The sequence below is a fragment of the Ambystoma mexicanum genome, chromosome 11 (assembly GCF_040938575.1).
Source record: "Ambystoma mexicanum isolate Mex_15411 chromosome 11, UKY_AmexF1_1, whole genome shotgun sequence".
Lineage (NCBI taxonomy): Eukaryota > Metazoa > Chordata > Amphibia > Caudata > Ambystomatidae > Ambystoma > Ambystoma mexicanum.
In genome coordinates this window covers 270,639,060-270,657,592 of record NC_090934.1, presented here as the reverse complement: position 1 = coordinate 270,657,592, position 18,533 = coordinate 270,639,060, and the positions used below count along the sequence as shown (strand labels likewise).

Here is an 18,533-nt window from a genome sequence, read left to right as displayed (position 1 = left end):
CAAAAGACCGAGGCGAGCGCACAACCACCGTGCAGATGGTCGGATTCCTGATAGTACCGTTATTAAGGCCATCGGCAGATGTGCCCCCTTAGGATATGCAAAATGGATGTATCTGGATGAGCCTGTGTGGCTCGGATCTTCAACTAAGGGATACATGTTTTGAGAAACCAGAAGATGTCTCACCTACTAGCCGCCGAGGATCTGTCATCCAGGTAGCCAGGACACAGCCATTGCTTTTGGATCCAGTTTTCGGGGTAGACCAGTGCGGGAGGATCACCTGGGGGAGGGGTCTTTGGGGTGTGGGAGTGGGACACCAGATGGTGAGATTTGGTATTCTCTATCCCTGTAATACCTTTACCCCATCCTACCAGATATGATACTTATGAACTCAGCCCCCGTCCCTTCACAACATGAACAATTTCCCACGGACAGCTCGCTATGAGAGAAAACGGACTAACACCTGAGCCGTATGCCTGAAATGTCCCAATACAATGGGCAGGCAGGGTCAGGCAATTACTGACAATCACACACACCTGACTTCCATTACACTTCCCCACATGGATAAAAGGCAGAGCACAAGAGCACACTTGAAGCTTTTTAACATGACCCATGTGTATAAAGATAGGGGGCTGCGAAAGGAGGAGCAAGAAGGTATTGTACGAGCGAGACAAAGCACACGAGGAAACAGCAGTTCCAAGATGGCAGGTGAACACGAGGAGAAAGATGGCAAAACAGAAGGAGATTGCAAGGAGGGAAGTGCCCTTGACCTTTTCGGCGGGGAACTGTTACTTTCGCGAAACCTCGAGAATATAAAGTGTAAAACCAGGAAATCAGGCTGAAGAATCCTGCATTGTGCATTGCAAGTACACAGGGCCTTTCCGTGTCGATAATCAAGGCAGGGAGAATCGCCTGCCACCGTGGTACTGTCCTTGGCTCCTACAACAAATCAGCACTAGTGAAATCAACACAGCCAGTGAGTTGGGGAGACTGGTTCCTGACCGGTCTGTGTTGAAACCAAGGCTGCAAGCAGGAACATTGTATGGTGAGCACCAAAGAGAACAGTGTATGAAATGCATGTGATAATCAACGTGAATAAAAGTGAACAACAGATGAGTGATTGAACTTTGAAACCAAGATACAATACCTTTGACAGAGTGGTCCGGCACCACGTGTATGCTCATTTGAAGGTCTCTGTAAGGTATCCAACTGAGAGTTGAGAAAGGTGAAAGAGTGGCAAAGAACTGTACATTGAAGTGGCCCTGCGACAGGTCAAGTAAAATCCTGTGCATAATCGAAAGTCTTCGATGTTGATACTGCCAAGCAAGTCAATGACAAAAAAGATAAAGGTGGTTTGAGGCCGAACAAGGGAGATCAATTGAAAGCTTTTGGGATAAAGCAAGTTTGTGCTAAAGTGAATTAAATTGGTCCGGGCCCGGCAGAGGGAGACTGATTGAACATTATGTTAAAATGGATCTGAGCCTGGCTGAGGAGGGTCCGGGGTGAAACGTGAATCCCCATGAGAAATTGGATACATGAACATCCTACGAGTACTGAGCTAAAGGGGATCTGAGCCCAGCTGAGGGGGATCTGAAGTCAATAGTGAATCACCTGAATAATTAGATGTGTGAAATATCAAGATGAAAAGAATGTATTGTTTGTTTATCGCATCAGACCCTCTGAAAGAAGAGACTGGTGCACGGAAGGCCCTGATGATAATGTTTGAACTGCACTCTTGTGCTAGAGAAGCCAGAGACTGTGCTAAGGTCGAGTGTGCCACTTTGTCCCGTGCTGAAAATGTGTGGAAGGGCGGTGACCGCCTGAATATCCTGACATATAATTTCTTGAACACTTCTTTCATTTACATAACATTATTTTCCACACTATTTGTAGTTAGAGGTAAGGATTGGCAAAATGTGTATTAGTATAGTCCCTTTTATTTTGATAAGACACAACTAGGACTGCATTATTATTATTTGATGGTTGTAGCTTTTATTTTATTTTTTTTCATTTGTAGAGCGCACACAAGTCCGTAGGCACCATGGCGCTTGCTCCCATCTTTAGATTTAGTATTAGATAGGCATTTTACAAACCCTTTTTGAAGTTAAATAAAGACCCATGAACTGTAGTCATGTGTGTCTGTCGTACTGTTGATACCATGCCTTCCTTACCACTTGGAAATAGTGTAACCTGCACTATTAACCCTCTTCCAAACTGGCTTAAGTCAAATTTGAGACCTGGAAAAATATGTGGCAAAAGCAAATCACCTTTTTTAGAACATTATTATCCAAAAGTAATTCACTTTCACTACAGTTTGACACTACCTTCAGGTAATGTGTAAAGCAAGTGTTTTAACCATTTGCCTTCCCAAGTTAAATGGAACTTTCAGGGGCTCTCACCAGTTACTGTGAACTCTGTTGTAAATCACATCCATTTGCATGCTCAAAGTGGGGCCGGTGAAATCTGTTTTATATCACTGTTTTTTAAAAAGGTTTCCACCAGCACATGAGATAACAACGTGCCAAGATTTTAAAAGAAATAATACCAACTAGTGATGATCTGCTTTCCCCTAGTCTGCAATCTGCACCCCTCAGTTATCGGTTCTGTTTCATCACCTGTGTGACCCTACGAAGTATACGTTAAGGACTGGACATGCACATAGCCCCATGCACACAAACATCCTTGTCCTGAGACCCAGCCCTTTCTCTCATAATATTCTGCATACGAGAAGCAGAACTGCCCTCAGTTCCCAATGGAATGACAGCTGACACAGCCACATCCAAATAATGTGGCCATGCAAATTAGTATATATGGTTCACAGTTGCAAAACACTTTAATGTTAGGGTAGTGCTGTAAAGAATGAGGTGGACACCAAGTGTAGTGTGCGTTATGTGCTTAGTGATTTGAGGAAACAAGCCTTTTTATCACAGACATATTTATCAAATGCAGAAATCTGTGTTCATTGGTGCTACTTGTCCCCCTCCCCTTTCTTTGGGATTGTTTGAAATAGTGCAATACGAGTGTACAAGAATGTCCATCTTGGAATGATGACCTTCTGTTAGAAAATCATTTATATGGTTATTGTAGGTTTTGATATTATGTGTTGCTCAGTAAAGCAGACAAATAAACACTGAAAGCGAGCTGGTCTAGTTTAAAAGAACCAATTTACAACGTTATTTCAATTAAATAATTTCCTTTTTCTAATAGCTTCTTTCACACATAATGCAAACCATTTTGCCATTCAGAATGTCCTTTCTTCTTGAAAAGGGTCACTCTCAGATTAAAACCAATTATCTGTTTCTACTGTGTAGACCAAGGCAATGTTTAATTTTCTGTGCTGGCTACTAATTGATTGGTAGTGCTGCAGATCCTACACATTTACTACACCGCACAAGCACTAATAATTATGAAATAAAATAAACAGTAACAAAGACTATTGTAGACCTTGCAGTCTGGTCCTCTGATTCCTTATACAGTCAGCCTAACCCCAGCCAAGCATACCCAAATCCTCCTCCCCTCTATGGACAATGGACCCTCAGTTCGATGGCAACATTCCTGCGGGACTCCAGCAATGACAATGTATATCTCCAAATATGAGGCGGGTCCCCAGGCATCTGTCAATGCTGCTTTCACTCTACATTTAACTATCACAAACAGACCCCACAATCCCCAGCCCCCGTTATAATATCAGTGTTTTTTTCTCTGGTCATGCTGCTGTTTGCAACAGCTGGGGTGGCTCTATCAAATGGGCACCTTACAACGCAACACTCATTCACAGATAGAGAGAGAGACTCCGTGAGATAGACATAGAGAAAAAGCAGGCAGAGAGAGAGTGGGAAGGAGCTGGGTTGGGTTTTATACACAGGTACAACTAGAAAATGGTAAACCGTTTTATGGCAGATGAAGACATCACACAGCTTGACGTGACATATCTGTTGGGCAGAAAAATACAGACGGAATGTCCAAGGTATAGGGACAGAGAACACTTCTTATATGGTTGAATAAGGGAGTAAGGGTTAAGATACTCTTAATGTTCTGAACTCAAATTATGGTTTGAACAGTTAAAATAATGGTAGTGCTAGTAGAACGCTTACATAGCTGACTTGGAAGGGTCTCCAACTGAGATTTAAAACAGCCAATTCGCCTGATTTGTGGTCCAAATGAGTTGCATCAGATCCAACTGTAGCGGTTTGAACCAAATTCAAATCGAACAAACATGAAAAACTGAATATTATCACATCAATGTAAAGGAAATTAAAAAAAAACATTAAAACAAAAAAAAACTGAAAACAGGAAAGTGAGTCAAAGGCTCTAATTGTGTTTAGCCAAAAAGGACTCATCAGTTCGAGCCATTTAAATCAGGGGTTCGCATCTTTCACGCTTTCTCAGCTTCTGCTCCAATTGGTTTGAGTTATACCTGTTGGGTCAAAGTCCCATTGTAGGCGATAGGCTTGTATCAGATTCAATCTCCATACATTTTAATTAACACAAGTTCTCTGGCAAAGGAGAGCAGAAGCTTCTTCAACTAGAGCTAAAATCTAATTATATTTATTTTGCTGATAACCACTTCAGATAGCTGACAAGAGTCTGGTGTGAGTGGCTGTGAAGTGAACCCAGTCTCCAACAGGGAATTGGTGCAACACTTTTAAAGCGGGTGTGATGTGATTGAATTTCAGGAGCCCAGAGAGACCCAGGTTGCCTGATAAGGTGTTCTCTGTAGTTTAGCAATGTTTTACAGGGACGCTTCTGTGCCACTCTCACACACAGCAACACATGCATTGCTCAGACTGCGCGCTTAGTGCAAGCATGGTTCCTTTTGTGATTTTGAGTCAGACAGAAGGAGGAGGAGGCCAATGGAGGGGAGGAACAGGAGGCTACAGCAAAATACATTCTGCCAAAAGACCAGGGGCTCTGTGTGCAAGCAGCCTAGCAGGCATTGTGCACACTTTACCTTTTCTTTCTTTCACAAATAAATGTGGCCTGTGGGCACCCGAGCTGCTCAGAGCGCAGGCCCTCTTGGCTACAGCAGAATACATTTTGCCACAACACCAGGGGCTCTGTGTGCAGCCAAACTACTCACACACGTGACTTTTTCTTTCTTTCACCAATACATCAGGACTGTGGTCCTCTGAGCTGCTAAGGGCTAGCCCTCTTGACTGCAGCTAAAGTCACTCTGTTACAAGACCAGGGGCTCTGTGTGCAAACAACCTGACTCGCACACTTAACTCTTTCTTTCTTTCACCAAGAAATCAGGGGAAAGCGCCAACGCAGTCCCCCACTACCAGAAAGAATGCAGTCGAGTATCCCGCATTTGCGGACATTGCAGGGGTCAGCAAATCCGATGTGCAATGGATGAGCCTCATCCTGGGAGATCTGCCTTTCTGATCACAGATTCTCCACTGCCAGGTAAATATGAGTTCCAAGCAAGAAGGCAGGGGTTGGGCCCGTTCTGGAAGCCCCACTAAGTGAGGGTGAGAATGCAGGCCCTGACCCAGCCTCAGCCCTCCCGGAAGCCCTGAGCTTCTGCAGCGCTGCCTGTCCCACGTGTAGGGGGAAGCTCCGGCAGGCAGAGCCCAGCAGAAGAGGCACATTGTAGCACAGTTCCTTTCATCAGGCCCTGCTCTGCCTGAGATTGCATTCCGATTGCAGTCGGAATGCGAGCAGGCCTGGTGCAGTGTGTCCACTGGCCTGTCGGCCCAAGATGGGTCCATGGCCCTCCTGGGCCGACAGGTCACCCCGCTTAACAAGAGTGTCTCAGGTGGGGTGCCACCCAGCAGGACATGGCAACGCTGTGAAGGCAATGCCTGACCGTGCCCGATCGGTGTCTGGATGGGGCTGGCGGCAGCAGCTGGTAGCCAGCCACCCCTGCCCCATCCGCCCGCCCGCTCCCAGGAGCTGGCTGGGCCTTCTTAAGGTTGGAGGGCCTGAGCACGAAAATAGAGCTAGGGCAGGGTGTCTTCCAGAACAACAGGGGCACTTGATATCATGGGGCGCACAAGTCTGGGGTTAGGCGCCTGTGCACTTCACCCCTCCAGTGAATGCTGGCCATCTTGACTGCAGCAAAATTCTGCTACAAGAACAGATGCTCTGTGCGCAACCAACCTACTCACACACGTGATTTTTTCTTTCTTTCACCAATACATCAGGGCTGTGGACCACTGAGCTGCTCAGGGCTGGCCCTCTTGACTGTAGCAAAAGAAACTCTGCTACAAGACCAGGGGCTTTGTGTGCAAACAACCTGACGCGCACACTTAACTTTTTCTTTCTTTCACCAATAAATCAGGGGAAAGCTGCAAGCAAAAGGGCAGGGGTTGGGCCCGTTCTGGAAGCCCCGCTAAGCGAGGTTGAGAAGGCAGGCACTGACCCAGCCCTAGCAGTCCCAGAAGTCACGACCCGTTTAATTTATTTATGCAATGTTGTCAGATACAGGTATCCAACAAACATTGCATAAATAAATAAATCTGCCAGGTGCGCGTATCAGACAAACCTTTCATAAATAAATAAATTAACCGGGTCGTGGTGGAGGACTCTAACTGCCTCTGGCCTGAAGGTAGTGTCAACCTGTAGTGAAAGTGAATCACTTTCAGAGAATAATGTTCTAAAAAAGGAGATTGTCTTTTGCCACATCTTTTTCCAGGTCTCACATTTGCAAGGGGTCACCAGAGGCAGTTACAGTTCTCCACCACAATCCGGTCCTCAGCCATGACCCAGTTTATTTATTTATGCAATGTTTGTCAGACACAGGTACCCAACAAACATTGCATAAATAAATGAATCTGCCTCGTGGGACATATAAAGTGGCTTGGAGGGCCAAATTGTGGCCCGCGGGCCATATGTTGGACAACCCTGTTCTAGACCATCATTCTTCACCTGCCATGCCATTACAAAAGGGGAAGGACCATGTGCAAATCAGGCTCGGTTCCACCCCAAAAGGGGAGATCCAGCCCGAACTTCTTGGTCACATCCAGGGCTTTAAGTGGGGTAAGAAATTGAGGGGGGCGGGGCACTCATTTCAGGGCATGGCTTGCTGGATGGGCATGGCCTAAAAAAGTACACAAACCATAGTAAGGTACGCAAGCAAATATATAAATGCATGTACCCATTTATATACTTGTATGCGTACATTACTATGGTTTGTGTACGCAAGCCGTCTTTTATGAAAATAGAAATATGTTACATATTTCTATGTTTATAAAAAATTGCTTGAAAAGTACACAAACCATACTAAGGTACACACATAAATATATAAAGGCTCACAATAATATACTTGTTTGCGTGCCTTACTATGGTTTGTGTACTTCAAGATGGCTTGAAAAGTACACAAACCATAGTAAGGTACGCAAGCAAATATATAAATGCATGTACACATTTATATACTTGTATGCGTACATTACTATGGTTTGTGTACGCAAGCCGTCTTTTATGAAAATAGAAATATGTTACATATTTCTATGTTTATAAAAGATTGCTTGAAAAGTACACAAACCATACTAAGGTACACACATAAATATATAAAGGCTCACAATAATATACTTGTTTGCGTGCCTTACTATGGTTTGTGTACTTCAAGATGGCTTGAAAAGTACACAAACTATAGTAAGGTATGCACACAAATATATAACATCTATAGATTTGAATACTTTTACAGGCATCCTTTCTAAACATTTGTATGTTTATAAAAGATGTCTTGAAAAGTAAACAATTCAATCCATCTTTTATAAAGCTTTCACGATGGACAAAGTCAGAGGAGTCTTTGTTCGTCGGCAAAGCTTTATAAAAGATGGCATGAATTGTGTACTTTTCAAGCCATCTATTATAAACACAGGAATATGGCATGGAGTCCCCAGGTTCGTCAGGGTCAAAGACGTCTCATGACCTGGGGAGGGGGAAACGAAAGGACACTAACTTTCTCCTGTTTCACAGGAGGTAGTCACACTGACTGACAGAAGAGCCAGCCAGCCACATCTGTGGCTGGCTGGCTCTTCTGTCAGCTTGCATGACTCGAAAATGGCAGGTGCAACCAGTGGAGTAACTTTGCTGAAAATGTTGGGGGGACAGGGTGGAGGGAGGTCAGGTGGTGGCTCTTAGGGATCGTTTCGGTCAAATTGTTTAATCAAATTTGGCTGAATGGTAGATTTCACTGAATTCAGTCACCACCATTAGTTTGAAGCTCAGGATACTCAACATGAAGAACTGGGGTTGTGGGGGTGTCGGCCGCTCCCTATGTTCAGTACTTTTGACTTCGGTGGTTGAGGGGGTGTCCCTCGCTTCCTCAGCATTGGTGGCAGGGGACCCAACAAAAAAGAAGAAGAAAAATTGACCCTTCAGTGTCAGATCCGACCTGCCTTAGATGGATGGATCTGACGCTGCAGGGTACAGGAGAGGCGGCGGATGGAGAAAAGGTACGTAGGGGAGTTTATGGGTGTACTGGCGGTTTGGAGGGGACATGCGTTTGGTTTTTTGTACTGAGGTAAAAACATATTCACGGCGAAAATGACTACGGTCAATTTCGCTGCGATTTTGTACCTCGGTCAAACAACCTAAATCCCTAAGGGATAACACTAAACTACTACACTACAAGGGTCCATTGCTGACACTCTGTTATAACTTTCATAAGACTGGTGGCCTATCTTTAAAATTCAATTGGGCCCCACACATCTCCAGCCGGCCTGCCATGCACCCAGTGACATAACATACATTCACAAACTTAATTCCAATAGAACACACAAACAATGCATTATTTATCATTGATTGAGACACAAAAGTCAACACACATATGCTTGCGTACACTGTCACTCACACACAAATGCACCCAGCACCTCCATTGACATACACTATGTGCACATAACATTTATATGTACATATACAATAACACATGGAAACAGTGGCGCAACGTCATTTGAGCAGACCAGACTTCATCACCCCTGATCCCTAAAACCTTGGGCTAAGTTGACTTGACCTAGCTGAATTATAAAGCCATGGCCAAAAAGAACATATTCACTGAAATGTCAGAAATTCCCTTGATTGTTCCTTTCATTCAAAGGCAGAAGCCATCAGTTGATGCAATGCAGTGGGTGAGCAAGTATACTTGGTATCAATTTTTAAATGCCATATATCTGCAAACTTAGGTTCTGCAAAGCACCTTATATGTGTACGTTCTGATAGAACTTTTCTACAAGATTCTGACTGATTAAAATTAAGGTATGTTTTCTTGTGTTGAAATGGCACCAAGCAGTCGAGTATCAAGTGGAAGAGGTGCGGGGGGAGGGGGGAAAGCTGCACCCCGTGGCTTTTTAAGAGCCAGACCAGGACATTTTTCATTGAGACAACTCTCCCATTTGGCACATCAAAGAGGGCTCCCAACGGCAAAAGTGTCCCGCTGGCAGGCCAAAGTGTGCTGAGCAATTCCTGCTCAGCACGCTCATTGTCCTGGCAGGACACATCACCCGTTCCAAATGGTAGAGGTGTCCCGCTGCCAGGACAATGTCCCATGACGCTCCGGCTGCAGAAGGTCCTCACGTTGCTCTGTATCAACAGAGCACTACAATGTGAGTGATTAGGCACTGATGGGAGAGAGGGGGGTACTATTAGCAGGGACTTTTGTCCCTTTAGAAATGTAAATGGAAGGGAGTGATCAGAAGTGAGAAGGGTACATAATGATGCATGCTTTATGAAATAATGACTATGGCTTTAACACCCAAGGGGGATGTGTTAGGCTCACATTAATCTACATGATGCTAATGTGACTTTGCATGCAGAATGGGGAGAATAAAACAAAAGGCGTACTCCTATTGCTCAACATATTTCTATGACAATGTATATAGTGTATGGTTAGTTTACTGTGAAAGGCTAGTTTATTATGTAATGTGGTTTGCTTCCAAGGCTTTGCTTTAAAAAAAGTATTTCAGCCCATGAAATGTAAAGCAAAACCTTAATAACTATCTACATTAACTAAACCTGCAAAGATGTGTACGGTCGCTTAAATTGTCCACATCCCAGTTTCACCAAGTGTGTGATCCTGAGCAAATCATTTAATCACAGTGTGCCGTATCTGCAGCTCTGCAAGTGACTCATTCACTTCAAAGCTTATGTTAATGTTTCATGGTATTATAATGTAAAAGCCTAATGACTATAGTGTTGCTCCACATATGAAAAAAGTGCAATTTGGGTATTTTGCACCACAAAGTTATTTGTCACTTGGCTTATTTATGGCAACTTATTCTGAAATCACTTCCATGGTGCCGCCAAGTATCAAGGACTGATGGTGCGCCTAGCAATGTCCTTTTCTGTGAAGTCACTTCTGTTGGTGCAATCCATATAATAATTAGGAGGTTTGCATGGATTTTGCCTCAGAGGGCTTGGACAGAGCTCTAATAAATGTGTTTCCTGCATCTGGAATGATCCTGCAGTTTTATTTTTGTTGTTGTGTGTTAAAATGCCATTTTCCACTAATGTTACCAAAAAAAGTAGATTGGGGCAGGGGTGGGCGGTTTGGGGGTACAAATGAGACCATGTGGAATTCGACACACTGCATTTTGTAGCTCCCCCCAACCCTTCCCCCTCACTTTTACAATGCTGGATTCTCCCCTGCTTAGTTTGGTAAGTGAAGCAGTTGTTGGTGGCCTGTAACCAGAACCATGACAACCTTTTACTAATTTGCACCAAACCGTCCTGAAAAAGTGTCTGCAAAACTTGTAATACTTTTTGCCAGTTTGGTGACGATTATCTTTGGTGGCAGGGGGAAAATTACACAGGGCTCCTAAAAGTGTGCTTTTAACTCAAAATACCATACAGTTCCTTCTGCGCACCTAGAGCAAAAACTGCTTAACAAATGTTCACCATGTTTGGAAGGCGTATAGCACTCAAATTCATTTAGCAGAATTTGCAGAGTACAACAGTTTTGGGTGACAGATTTTCTCAACTTGACTCTTTCCACTCTACGTGGGGGAGGGTGCACCTTCCGCCAACTTCATTTTGAAATTAGGTTGGTGGTGCTTTAGTAGCATCTGAAAAGTGGCAAGACTCATTTTTGAGACGTTGCAGAGCTGTGGCTTGCCACAGAGAGTGCATCATTTGTTATTGTTAGTGTGTCTTCATACCTGGGGCCTTAATGTGTACTCACATTGTCCAAATGTGACACACACCCTCATTAGGATCAGCCTGCATCCCAACCCCCCAACAAACACATCAATTTTCTTTTTTTTTTCTTTCTTTAAAGTACCTCTGCTCGGCTTTCAAATGCTGCCCGGGCAAGGTCTCATGTTACACCGACCTAACCTCTTCGCACTCATGCACCTCCAGACAGAAATCAGCAAACTGAATGAGCTTCCTAGTTACTGTCTGTGTGTTGCATGAACACAAAGCCGGAAAGCGATTCTCTACGCTGCGACCTCTGAAAGTGCTGCTGCTAGCATGGCAGCACAGGCGCAAGGCCCTGCAACACCCAGTTCAGCACCCTGGCTGCTGACTTGAGTCAGGCCAGGCAGGGTGAGGGACTGAGCCATGCAGGGCATCCCAGCCTTGAATGTGCTGCAGCGTGGCTGCCAAGCATCTCAGCATTATGTAATGAGACAGCGCAGAACTTGCTGGGCACCTCAGCCAGGCTCACGCTGTCCAATTACATAATTGAAGATTGTGGCCCCTCTGCCCTCCCTCCATAAATTGGGGGGACAAAGAGGCATGCCACAGAAATTGGGGGGGATAAAACCCCCTGGCCCCCCTATAATTACGCCCATGGGTCCAACTCCTGCCGCGGCTGTGGCCGCGGCAGGATAATGTGTCCTGCCAATGTTGTGGTGGGTGACTTGCAGGAGCTCGGCTGGCCCCGGCCCACTTAAAGCACTGATCACATCCCTTCTGCACAAGACCACAAGCATCCCCAAACTTGTTTCGGCCTTGTTTGGCTTCATCGGTGAGGAGCAGCTTGGTTCTCTAGGTCCAGTAGGCACGGGACCCACATCTGGGCATATCGGTACCACTAGGGCACCTGCATTAAGGTATGCTGTCATTGTGCCACCGCCATTCTAACCCAGGGGAAGATTTTGGGCTCTTTTCTGAATATTTAGTTAAGGGGGCAAGCCCCGCCTGGCAAAGCCGAGAGATGCACATCTTTTTGGGGAATGCAAGGTTTTAAATGGGCCCGGAGTTGGAAAACTCCTTAGGGTCTACGGCTTTTTTAATTTGTTTGCCTGCGTAATGTGGTGAGTTGCGTGGCAAGGGGCACGGCTGCAAGGATAAACGCAGCAATTTTATAATGCCCGAGTGAGGGATATGATGAATTTTAGAGTAATATAAGTGTTTATAAAATAATAGAGTGAAAAACCCTTAATAAAATACAGCAATAATAAATTATAGATAAAATTACACATTTACTTGTAATTTAGGATAGAAATTTGCAGAAACTATTACAAAAACAAACATGTTTGAATTTGGGCGATTTATGGGAAGACAAGCTTCCTGCTGCTACAGTAGCACTTTGCTGTTTTCAGAATTCCACCCACACTGGTGCCAGCCTATGCCAAGTGTTACCAGCTGCATTGAACCGGGAGCCAGGGCCCGATTCCCAAGAAAATAGGACCCCCGCCACCAAGCTACCCGGCATAAGATTTTCCACATCCGCCTTGGCACGGACAACCGGTGCCTCGTGCCACTGCTCTTGCCAGCTCAGATCAAAATATTTATCTGCCAATCCTGGCAGCAGGGCAACAGCTCACATCTGGGACTGGCTCTTCCAGATTTGGATGCCAAGATGCCTGCAGTAAATAAACAAGCAAAAAAAACAAATAGGGGCGGGGGGTGTACTGCATACTAGACCACCACTTCCAACATACCCTAAAAGCGGCGGGGGATTGACTGTGCCGGTATAGACTGCAGTAAATTGCCATGCCCAGTGGTATGCAAGGTCATCATTGTAGGAGGTTAATCTCTCAAATTCGAAAAGCAAGCACTAACGGTTCCATGTGTTAATATCCCTGCACAAATATTGCAATACAAACATATCGCCATATGTTTGCGGCTTATATTGACCCATGGACCCTGCGGGGGACAACCCCGCAACCCCTGCATTATTTTAAAACGTGCGGGGGACCCCCCCGCAACCACCGCTCGCTATGGCGAGACAAACGGCCGTATATATGGCAATATTTTTGGTGAGGATATTTTGTAGGGATACTGCACTAACACACCACAGGCCAAGGTTTAAAGGAATTGGACGCATGTCCCAATCACACAATAAGAGTGACAACCTTAATTCAGGGCCACACTATGGATATTGTGGGAATGGCAAATACATGTGGTACTGTAATTACTTCCTAATTTTCAAATTCCACCTGCATGAGGTGCATATGAACTACGTCATGAGGTAAAAGAGTGTTGTTTACCATATGCAGTACTTTCGGGTTACCGTGTGGTAAATACACCATGCAATCTCAAATCATAACTGTTACTTAAAATATGACTGGTTTTTACCATTACTGCCACTTTCAGAATGAAGCCTATGTGACGGTCAGGGACTTGGCTCTGCCAGGTGGGAACAGGGACCCCTTTCAGCATGGGGTAGACCTCCTACCAGGCTGAATGCCAGAGTGTGTCCTACCCCAGGGGTGTAGTGAGGGAGTTGGGGGTGGGGGGCAGTTCCTGAAACCCCACTAAACAGGAAGTACATATGATGAGTGCTACCACTTTCTATCACCCAAAGCCACGTACCTTCATTCTGGCTCTAGTCCTTTCTGCTTTCTTTTAGAACTATCACCACCAGAATGCATTGCCAAATCAAACATGCTCAGTGTGTCACAAAAGAAAAACAATACAATCCCGGCCGAGTCCGGTAACCCGACGCCTGTGAAGAGACAAGGAGCACTCACCGCAGCACGGAAACAGCAAGACACCAACCCAATTCCCAGCCGGGGCTGTTACAGAGATTGTTGAGTTTTCTGTGGAGCCTAAGGGGGCGTGCCAACAGGGGATTCATGTCTTTGCACTGGAAAGACCCACCCCGGGGGAAAAGACTGATCCCGGCTGGGCCCCAGAGTCAGGTGGAGGGCATAGCCAATTGGGGGGTATGTGGATGAAGGAACCCCAGGAAGACTCCGGCATAAAAAGCTCATAAAGACTGGAGAGTGTATGGGATGTTTGGGTGAGGTCAGGAGGCATGCTGGTGGACCAGGAAAGCATACAGCGGATGGAAGGTGGGAGCCGAGCAAAGAGTATAGCTGTGATTGGGAGAGTGGGCGAGGGAATGGTAGCGTAGGGAGGGAGATTGAAAGCATGTAGTAGAGGGATGAAGGTAAAGAGGAAAAGTGAGTTTGGGAGAAGCAGTGAGACTGGGGAGTGAGTGGGATGTTTGGGTGAGGTCAGGAGGCATGCTGGTGGACCAGGAAAGCATACAGCGGATGGAAGGTGGGAGCCGAGCAAAGAGTATAGCTGTGATTGGGAGAGTGGGCGAGGGAATGGTAGCGTAGGGAGGGAGATTGAAAGCATGTAGTAGAGGGATGAAGGTAAAGAGGAAAAGTGAGTTTGGGAGAAGCAGTGAGACTGGGGAGTGAGTGGGATGTTTGGGTGAGGTCAGGAGGCATGCTGCTGGACCAGGAAAGCATACAGCGGATGGAAGGTGGGAGCCGAGCAAAGAGTATAGCTGTGATTGGGAGAGTGGGCGAGGGAATGGTAGCGTAGGGAGGGAGATTGAAAGCATGTAGTAGAGGGATGAAGGTAAAGAGGAAAAGTGAGTTTGGGAGAAGCAGTGAGACTGGGGAGTGAGTGGGATGTTTGGGTGAGGTCAGGAGGCATGCTGGTGGACCAGGAAAGCATACAGCGGATGGAAGGTGGGAGCCGAGCAAAGAGTATAGCTGTGATTGGGAGAGTGGGTGAGGTAATGGTAGCATAGGGAGGGAGATTGAAAGCATGTAGTAGAGGGATGAAGGTAAAGAGGAAAAGTGAGTTTGGGAGAAGCAGTGAGACTGGGGAGTGAGTGGGATGTTTGGGTGAGGTCAGGAGGCATGCTGGTGGACCAGGAAAGCATACAGCGGATGGAAGGTGGGAGCCGAGCAAAGAGTATAGCTGTGATTGGGAGAGTGGGTGAGGGAATGGTAGCGTAGGGAGGGAGATTGAAAGCATGTAGTAGAGGGATGAAGGTAAAGAGGAAAAGTGAGTTTGGGAGAAGCAGTGAGACTGGGGAGTGAGTGGAGTAGTGAAATGCTTAGAGTGGAGAAGAGAAGGGCAGAGGAGAGTGAGAAGACCAGGGAGAGAGAAGAGGCATGAGGTGTGTGAGTAGAGAGAGCGAGAGGCATGAGTAATGGAGAGGAGTGAACCAGAGTGAGAGGGAGAAAGTGCATGGGAGAGTTTCTGAGAAATACGAAACGCCATTTCTTTGAGAAAACCAGCATTTGAATAGGATTAGACTAGGGTACCCCTTGGGGGGGTCCCACGGGGAGATGGGCAGAAGAGGGCGCAGCCTTTAGTCCCTTTGATGGGAGAGAAGTGTGCCTTGAAAGCAGGGGGTGCTGAGCCCGAGTGTTTCATTTTGACCTTGGGTGTTAAGGAAGTCTGGCCTAGGGTAGAGGGAGTGCCGGGAAGATTGAGGGAACATCTAAAAGACCCCTTTAATCTCATCACCCGGCAGCAAATACCACCGCCCTGCAAGCACCCAACAACTCTGAAAATAAAAGCTCTTAAACCATCCCTCCATTTTTTGAGTTTCCTTAGGTCACCTGAACTGCAAAGTATAATAGCATTCTCCATACGTATGGGTCATTGTACCGAAAACACCTGCAAGTGTACACTTATGTCATCGTCTTTTAGTTGTGACATCAGTGGACACTTAATGCCATTACAAGAAGCCTTGGGGAGACAGCTGAGGTCTTGAGTTTCCCATTCCTCCACTCAAAGGGCCGGATGCAATTGCTGGACACCTTTCCAGAATCAAACGACAGCCATTCCGAACACTGCGCTATTACCCACAATGTTAAGCACATCTTAACTGCCCTGAAGAAATAATACCCATCATTATTTTTCCATTATGCAAAATAATCTACCCCCATTACGTTTAGAATTTACATCACCTTATATTTCTGGCTACATGTATACTTGCAAGAGAGTTGAAACATCTTACAATTCCGTGTACACTATTATGTATGCACCACGCCTTAATGAGTGTGTGCATATCTAGACATTGCATATTTATTTATTTGTAAATAATAAATAAATAAATATATATTTACTCGAAAGTAAGTACATTACCAGTTAATGTCCTGTGAAGTTTAAATCGGTGGCGTTTGAGATGTTCTCCGTACATCAAAAACCTTGACAAAAAACAGAAGTTGAGTGTGTGTAACTTGCACTGGTGTGAAGGATTGTAGGGACTTAACACCTTCATTTAGGAGAGAAATACCAAACAAACGCTTTACATTCACCAAAGTCTTTCAGTGATAGAAGTCACTCACTCGCAATGATTTGTGCGAGGCAGGAAGGGGCACTCGTCGAAGTCCAATTAGAGAAAGTAGCAAATTGTAAGCATAGGCCTGAGAGACAAGTGATCGACTCTTCCCAACCCGCCCAGCCTCCCAGGCCAGTCCTGGAATCTTCTGGCTTCCCCAGAAACCAGCACATCGCCTGAAAGGCCTCATGTGTTTCAAGGAGCTAAGGTCTGCAGTCACCCCTCCGATGTCGAGGCATTGAGTAAATTAATAATAATCCCTTCTCCTAAAGCGCTTAGAAGATGGACTGATTCTGCAAGAGGAACTGGATAGAAATGTGATTATTAATCTAGGAAAGAACACAATATAAGCAAGCGACGGATTGATAGATAAAGTCTGACTGGAGGCTTATCGCCAGGAAGATGGCGCCGGCAATGGGTTGGAAAGGATATTAAGGAGTCCGCTGGATGTATCAGAATACATTAACACCTTTTTGTGAGCGCTATCATAAGAGATCTCCCTATTCAGTAAACAGGTATGGCCTCAGCGAGGCGAAGCGGCAAACGTCGCCCGTGTCAAATTATTTATGAAATACATTTGTCAGAGGCTAATTAAAAAAATCTGGGCGGTCTGGGACAAAGGGATGGTCTCGCCGGAGAAAGATGGCCTTCTCGTTACTGAACTGGAAAAGAGCAGTTGCTGTAGTTCCACCGCTAAGAAAAAATTAAACTTGAGCACGCCCGGCAATGAATTAAACATGCTTCAATCTGGCGGCAGCTCACTGAACGGGTCCATATGGAATTCGGCGCTGGCCTTCACCCAGCACATGATGACGAGGTAGCCACAACACACAGCAACTGGCAGGGCATGGCTTTCAGAACAGTGATGGTAGCAAGGCCTTCATCGGGAGTGAATCTTAAAAAGGCCTTCACTCCAAAGGAATTATGGTCCCTGCTGTCGATCCTGGTTATTAGAGCAGAACCAGAGCAGTAGAGGACTGGCCTACATGGAACTCTGAAGATTTCCCAGTGGGCCTCTGGGTTCCACAGAGCTGTGGTGGACTGGCCTAGAGAAAACTCTGGCAATTCCCCAGTAGCCTTTGAGGTTCCTCAGATCAGTGGTGGACTGGCCTACAGGGAACTCTGTAGATTTACCATCGAGCCTATGGGTCCCTCAGAGTAGTGGTGGACTGCCTATGGGGAACTCTGGAGATTTCTCAGTGGGCCTCTGGGCTCCAAAGAGCAGTGGTAGACTGGCCTGCAGGGAACTTTGGCAATTTCCCAGTGGGCCTCTGGGTTCCTCAGAGCAGTGGTGGACTGGTCTCTGCACCAGGGACCTCTCTTGTGTGAGTAGCCTTTATTCCTGCATCTCCTACCCTCTCCCACATCCACATTACACCATTCCTTCCATCTCTCCTCCTCCCCCACATCCATTTGAGTAAACAATGTTTTATAAATCTTGTATGCTAGTCCTCACTCTTAAAACATATTATATCAGTTTTTATGTTTAAATAATTTTTCATCTTTATATAAAATTCTCTATTCAGACCCAATTTTTTCATTTTTTTGTGGGGTGAACTGAACCCTACTTAGATGTGTTCATCTGGCTCCCTGTATTCACTTGCACAGTGTGTAGTGGAGCAGGTGGACATGTTATCTCTAGCTCTCGCCCCTTGCCCTGCATCATACTGGAACAGCAGAAGAAGAGCCTCATGTGGGGCACCAGATATCATCTAAATACCATATTGAGGGCAAAGATGATATGCACTCAGACAACCGTATCAAATGTACCCTCGCACTGAGAGAGTGGAAGGATGTCTGCACAGACCATTGGACATTATAGAGCTACAAGTGAAATTTGACAAGGGCAGAGTGACGACATAGGAAAGATACAGAGACTCACTGAAAAAATATTCAAATACTTAAAGACAAAGACATAACTGAAATAACAAGAGAAACATGTAATTGAATCTGGAGAAGTCATATACGCAAAGAAGATAAAGTAACCTGCTGATTAATAAACGTATATACGCAAATATGCAAGGTAGATGAGACGTATAGAAGCTTGCTGCCGAGGAAAACATAACATGGCTAGAGTGGTCATGATGGAATGATGGACATCGGGCTC

The 18,533-nt window shown here is 45.6% G+C and overlaps 1 protein-coding gene and 1 non-coding gene across 6 annotated transcripts in view; both read right to left on the bottom strand.

Annotated features, from left to right (window-relative positions):
- The window catches only part of PTPRU (protein tyrosine phosphatase receptor type U), a 1,238,801-nt gene that overhangs the window by 754,645 nt on the left and 465,623 nt on the right, over positions 1-18,533 (bottom strand). The window lies entirely within an intron of this gene.
- Positions 5,248-5,411, bottom strand: LOC138505290 (U1 spliceosomal RNA). The gene has a single exon (XR_011280105.1). It is a non-coding gene; the product is annotated as a U1 spliceosomal RNA (small nuclear RNA).